Genomic DNA, 7,500 nt, shown 5'->3' on the forward strand with positions numbered 1-7,500 from the left:
ATCAAGAAGGCCATGGACAGTGCTTAGCAACCACGAAAGCTTCCAAGAGTTGAAACATTGCCTATCAAGTAGGCCGTACCAGCCCATAGCAACCCAACCAAGATACTCTAACAGGCCAAGATTGGTTGGAGAATTCAAAATTTTGCTAAGTCCATGGCCACCATAAGCCATTTCTATCAAGAAGGCCACGAACAGTGCTTAGCAACCACGAAAGCTTCCAAGAGTTGAAACATTGCCTATCAAGTAGGCCGTAGCAGCCCATAGCAACCCAACCAAGATACTCTAACAGGCCAAGATTGGTTGGAGAATTCAAAATTTTGCTAAGTCCATGGCCACCATAAGCCATTTCTATCAAGAAGGCCATGGACAGTGCTTAGCAACCACGAAAGCTTCCAAGAGTTGAAACATTGCCTATCAAGTAGGCCGTACCAGCCCATAGCAACCCAACCAAGATACTCTAACAGGCCAAGATTGGTTGGAGAATTCAAAATTTTGCTAAGTCCATGGCCACCATAAGCCATTTCTATCAAGAAGGCCACGAACAGTGCTTAGCAACCACGAAAGCTTCCAAGAGTTGAAACATTGCCTATCAAGTAGGCCGTAGCAGCCCATAGCAACCCAACCAAGATACTCTAACAGGCCAAGATTGGTTGGAGAATTCAAAATTTTGCTAAGTCCATGGCCACCATAAGCCATTTCTATCAAGAAGGCCATGGACAGTGCTTAGCAACCACGAAAGCTTCCAAGAGTTGAAACATTGCCTATCAAGTAGGCCGTAGCAGCCCATAGCAACCCAACCAAGATACTCTAACAGGCCAAGATTGGTTGGAGAATTCAAAATTTGGCTAAGTCCATGGCCACCATAAGCCATTTCTATCAAGAAGGCCACGAACAGTGCTTAGCAACCACGAAAGCTTCCAAGAGTTGAAACATTGCCTATCAAGTAGGCCGTAGCAGCCCATAGCAACCCAACCAAGATACTCTAACAGGCCAAGATTGGTTGGAGAATTCAAAATTTTGCTAAGTCCATGGCCACCATAAGCCATTTCTATCAAGAAGGCCATGGACAGTGCTTAGCAACCACGAAAGCTTCCAAGAGTTGAAACATTGCCTATCAAGTAGGCCGTACCAGCCCATAGCAACCCAACCAAGATACTCTAACAGGCCAAGATTGGTTGGAGAATTCAAAATTTTGCTAAGTCCATGGCCACCATAAGCCATTTCTATCAAGAAGGCCACGAACAGTGCTTAGCAACCACGAAAGCTTCCAAGAGTTGAAACATTGCCTATCAAGTAGGCCGTAGCAGCCCATAGCAACCCAACCAAGATACTCTAACAGGCCAAGATTGGTTGGAGAATTCAAAATTTTGCTAAGTCCATGGCCACCATAAGCCATTTCTATCAAGAAGGCCATGGACAGTGCTTAGCAACCACGAAAGCTTCCAAGAGTTGAAACATTGCCTATCAAGTAGGCCGTAGCAGCCCATAGCAACCCAACCAAGATACTCTAACAGGCCAAGATTGGTTGGAGAATTCAAAATTTGGCTAAGTCCATGGCCACCATAAGCCATTTCTATCAAGAAGGCCACGAACAGTGCTTAGCAACCACGAAAGCTTCCAAGAGTTGAAACATTGCCTATCAAGTAGGCCGTAGCAGCCCATAGCAACCCAACCAAGATACTCTAACAGGCCAAGATTGTTTGGAGAATTCAAAATTTTGCTAAGTCCATGGCCACCATAAGCCATTTCTATCAAGAAGGCCATGGACAGTGCTTAGCAACCACGAAAGCTTCCAAGAGTTGAAACATTGCCTATCAAGTAGGCCGTAGCAGCCCATAGCAACCCAACCAAGATACTCTAACAGGCCAAGATTGGTTGGAGAATTCAAAATTTGGCTAAGTCCATGGCCACCATAAGCCATTTCTATCAAGAAGGCCACGTACAGTGCTTAGCAACCACGAAAGCTTCCAAGAGTTGAAACATTGCCTATCAAGTAGGCCGTAGCAGCCCATAGCAACCCAACCAAGATACTCTAACAGGCCAAGATTGGTTGGAGACTTCAAAATTTGGCTAAGTCCATGGCCACCATAAGCCATTTCTATCAAGAAGGCCACGAACAGTGCTTAGCAACCACGAAAGCTTCCAAGAGTTGAAACATTGCCTATCAAGTAGGCCGTAGCAGCCCATAGCAACCCAACCAAGATACTCTAACAGGCCAAGATTGGTTGGAGAATTCAAAATTTTGCTAAGTCCATGGCCACCATAAGCCATTTCTATCAAGAAGGCCATGGACAGTGCTTAGCAACCACGAAAGCTTCCAAGAGTTGAAACATTGCCTATCAAGTAGGCCGTACCAGCCCATAGCAAACCAACCAAGATACTCTAACAGGCCAAGATTGGATCTCAAAATGTTGCTAAGTCCATGGCCACCATAAGCCATTTCTATCAAGAAGGCCATGGACAGTGCTTAGCAACCACGAAAGCTTCCAAGAGTTGAAACATTGCCTATCAAGTAGGCCGTACCAGCCCATAGCAAACCAACCAAGATACTCTAACAGGCCAAGATTGGATCTCAAAATGTTGCTAAGTCCATGGCCACCATAAGCCATTTCTATCAAGAAGGCCATGGACAGTTCTAAACAACCACGAAAGCTTCCAAGAGTTGAAACATTGCCTATCAAGTAGGCCGTAGCAGCCCATAGCAACCCAACCAAGATACTCTAACAGGCCAAGATTGGATCTCAAAATGTTGCTAAGTCCATGGCCACCATAAGCCATTTCTATCAAGAAGGCCATGGACAGTTCTAAACAACCACGAAAGCTTCCAAGAGTTGAAACATTGCCTATCAAGTAGGCCGTAGCAGCCCATAGCAACCCAACCAAGATAATCTAACAGGCCAAGATTGGTTGGAGATTTCAAAATTTGGCTAAGTCCAGATTTTTCTACCCTTCGGGAAAACAACCCTAGTTCACCAAGTTGAACGCGAAAAACTGTCCATAGGATACGCACAAAACGTTTATTGAGTTGGTCACCATATGTGGAAATTATGGTGAAAATAAGCCAAGTTCCGGAGTTTTTAACTCACACGAAACCACGAAAAACTTTCATTAGGAAAACTTGGTTGGAGCACCCTACTGCAGAACACACCGACATGGACGAAAGGGTCGACTGGCCAAGAGAAAAAATTTTTGCGGGACCACTCAAAACATCATAGTTAGACCTAGCAAATGATGAAAAGTGAAACCCGCGATCGATTGGAGAAACCTTATTTTACACTGAAAAATTCCACATAAGGAAAATTTGTATGGAGCACCCTACTGCAGAGCACACCGACAGGGCCGGGAAGGAAGGCCCGGTCCAAGAAAAAATTTTTGCGGGACCACTCAAAACATCATAGTTAGACCTAGCAAATGATGAAAAGTGAAACCCGCGATCGATTGGAGAAACCTTATTTTACACTGAAAAATTCCACATAAGGAAAATTTGTATGGAGCACCCTACTGCAGAGCACACCGACAGGGCCGGGAAGGAAGGCCCGGTCCAAGAAAAAATTTTTGCGGGACCACTCAAAACATCATAGTTAGACCTAGCAAATGATGAAAAGTGAAACCCGCGATCGATTGGAGAAACCTTATTTTACACTGAAAAATTCCACATAAGGAAAATTTGTATGGAGCACCCTACTGCAGAGCACACCGACAGGGCCGGGAAGGAAGGCCCGGTCCAAGAAAAAATTTTTGCGGGACCACTCAAAACATCATAGTTAGACCTAGCAAATGATGAAAAGTGAAACCCGCGATCGATTGGAGAAACCTTATTTTACACTGAAAAATTCCACATAAGGAAAATTTGTATGGAGCACCCTACTGCAGAGCACACCGACAGGGCCGGGAAGGAAGGCCCGGTCCAAGAAAAAATTTTTGCGGGACCACTCAAAACATCATAGTTAGACCTAGCAAATGATGAAAAGTGAAACCCGCGATCGATTGGAGAAACCTTATTTTACACTGAAAAATTCCACATAAGGAAAATTTGTATGGAGCACCCTACTGCAGAGCACACCGACAGGGCCGGGAAGGAAGGCCCGGTCCAAGAAAAAATTTTTGCGGGACCACTCAAAACATCATAGTTAGACCTAGCAAATGATGAAAAGTGAAACCCGCGATCGATTGGAGAAACCTTATTTTACACTGAAAAATTCCACATAAGGAAAATTTGTATGGAGCACCCTACTGCAGAGCACACCGACAGGGCCGGGAAGGAAGGCCCGGTCCAAGAAAAAATTTTTGCGGGACCACTCAAAACATCATAGTTAGACCTAGCAAATGATGAAAAGTGAAACCCGCGATCGATTGGAGAAACCTTATTTTACACTGAAAAATTCCACATAAGGAAAATTTGTATGGAGCACCCTACTGCAGAACACACCGACAGGGCCGGGAAGGAAGGCCCGGTCCAAGAAAAAATTTTTGCGGGACCACTCAAAACATCATAGTTAGACCTAGCAAATGATGAAAAGTGAAACCCGCGATCGATTGGAGAAACCTTATTTTACACTGAAAAATTCCACATAAGGAAAATTTGTATGGAGCACCCTACTGCAGAACACACCGACAGGGCCGGGAAGGAAGGCCCGGTCCAAGAAAAAATTTTTGCGGGACCACTCAAAACATCATAGTTAGACCTAGCAAATGATGAAAAGTGAAACCCGCGATCGATTGGAGAAACCTTATTTTACACTGAAAAATTCCACATAAGGAAAATTTGTATGGAGCACCCTACTGCAGAGCACACCGACAGGGCCGGGAAGGAAGGCCCGGTCCAAGAAAAAATTTTTGCGGGACCACTCAAAACATCATAGTTAGACCTAGCAAATGATGAAAAGTGAAACCCGCGATCGATTGGAGAAACCTTATTTTACACTGAAAAATTCCACATAAGCAAAATTTGTATGGAGCACCCTACTGCAGAACACACCGACATGGACGAAAGGGTCGACTGGCCAAGAGAAAAAATTTTTGCGGGACCACTCAAAACATCATAGTTAGACCTAGCAAATGATGAAAAGTGAAACCCGCGATCGATTGGAGAAACCTTATTTTACACTGAAAATTCCACATAAGGAAAATTTGTATGGAGCACCCTACTGTGGTCACCATCGGTCGAGTTGGTCGAGACGGGCAAAAAATTTTTTTTTCCATATCGTCTCAAAACATGATTTATGGACCTTGTAAATGTTGAAAAGTGAAACGAAATCACTTTTGGAGCGATGAAAATTTTGTATGGGAGGTCCCTACCCGGAACAAATTTTACTAGTAAAGTCATCATTCCGCGACGAGAAATTTGAAAATGGTCAAATATGGTTAAGATGTCATGTTCATTCCCTACTATGGGGGACCAGGTCGTCACGAAAAAATTTTTTTCTCGACCTGGTCAAATGTGGTTCTGCGACGGAGGTTAAACTAATATTGCATAATTTGGCCCAAAAACCCCCCTCTGTCAGAGAACGAAGCCCTTCAAGCTCGATAGCAGACCACATAAGTTGAACTTTGAGGTATCTGAAAGTTGAATATAGAGCGAGGTTCTAAGCGAAGGGATAGCTTAACGTTGAGCATTGAACGCAAAAAAGCTTAGAGATAAGCTTATTATATAAGGATTGTGGTGCAGAACACAGCTTAACGTTGAGCTTTGAACGCACATGGCTAGAACTAAGCTAAGAGATACCTATAGTGGTGCATGGAACTGCTCACAAGTTGAGCTTCGAGAAGTCCAAAGGCAAAATGTAGAGCGAGGTTCTAAGCGAAGGGATAGCTTAACGTTGAGCATTGAACGCAAAAAAGCTTAGAGATAAGCTTATTATATAAGGATTGTGGTGCAGAACACAGCTTAACGTTGAGCTTTGAACGCACATGGCTAGAACTAAGCTAAGAGATACCTATAGTGGTGCATGGAACTGCTCACAAGTTGAGCTTCGAGAAGTCCAAAGGCAAAATGTAGAGCGAGGTTCTAAGCGAAGGGATAGCTTAACGTTGAGCATTGAACGCAAAAAAGCTTAGAGATAAGCTTATTATATAACGATTGTGGTGCAGGACACAGCTTAACGTTGAGCTTTGAACGCACATGGCTAGAACTAAGCTAAGAGATACGGGTAGTGGTGCATGGAACTGCTCACAAGTTGAGCTTCGAGAAGTCCAAAGGCAAAATATAGAGAGAGGTCCTAGCAGCCTAAAAAACTTCTAGGGCCGACAGCTCACAAGTTGAGTTTCGAACGCAATTAGGCTACCCTGGTAGCCTTGATTTGAAAGCATTAAGGCAATGATATGGTAGAATGCCCGATCTTAAACCTATTGACAGAGAATGTGTACGAGTAAGCATAGATGTGGAGGAGCACATACCCTAAACAGTCCCGAAAGATGGTTAGCTAAGTGATGCATCACAAATGGACTTGGCGCACCAAGTTCACACTGAAACACACACGATCGCGTATATTAAAACCTGTTGTGTGGTGCATCACTAATAAAGTTTGGTGCGTCAAACGAACATGAGAGTTGAGCATATTGGGTATGTGTGATAACACACTTTGCACGACAATCGAGAAACCGCATAAGCTCAGTATAACACAGCAGGGGAAGATTGATGAAAACCAGAGCTAATACATGCAACAGGCCGGGAATGCTGCTTCTGAAGGTGGTAGGACCGGTGCACTTATTAGTTAAACCAATCGGCCGATTGAGTTGAAGTCTGGTACCGATCTTTCACTTGACTGTGCCCCATCAACTATTGATGGTAGTGTAGAGGACTACCATGGTTGTGACGGGAAGCGGGAATCAGGGTTCGATTCCGGAGCTAGTAGAGAGTGCCTGATAAAGGCCATGGTACACATCCAAATCAGGAAAGCAGCAGGAAACACTACCATACATTGCCAGGTGCATAGGAGGATTGCAAGCCCGTAAATTGCCCGATCATAGCCAGCGATGCTGAGAACGGAATTTATTCCTTCGATCGTCGTTGGTTCACATGTTTACTGATGGTTGTACGAACACCATACCCGGTGGTAAGTACAGTGGAGCTCGCCTTCACAACATAATGTTCACCAGTTGGACGCATAGATTGGAATAGCTCACATAGTGTTGGATTGCTGGAAACACACATTCCAGACTGCTCCGGTAGTCGTGGAAAGGAGAGGATTGCAAGCCCGTAAATTGCCCGATTATAGCCAACGATGCTGAGAACGGAATTTATTCCTTCGATCGTCGTTGGTTCACATGTTTACTGATGGTTGTACGAACACCATACCCGGTGGTAAGTACAGTGGAGCTCGCCTTCACAACATAATGTTCACCAGTTGGACGCATAGATTGGAATAGCTCACAAGTGTTGGAAAGTTGAACGCACGTTGAAGACCGCTACTGTGGTCTTGGAAAGTAGAGGATTGCAAGCCCGTAAATTGTCCGATCATAGCCAACGATGCTGAGATCGGAATTCATTCCTTCGATCGT

Source organism: Anopheles marshallii (assembly GCF_943734725.1).
Source record: "Anopheles marshallii chromosome X unlocalized genomic scaffold, idAnoMarsDA_429_01 X_unloc_94, whole genome shotgun sequence".
Taxonomy (NCBI): Eukaryota; Metazoa; Arthropoda; class Insecta; order Diptera; family Culicidae; genus Anopheles; species Anopheles marshallii.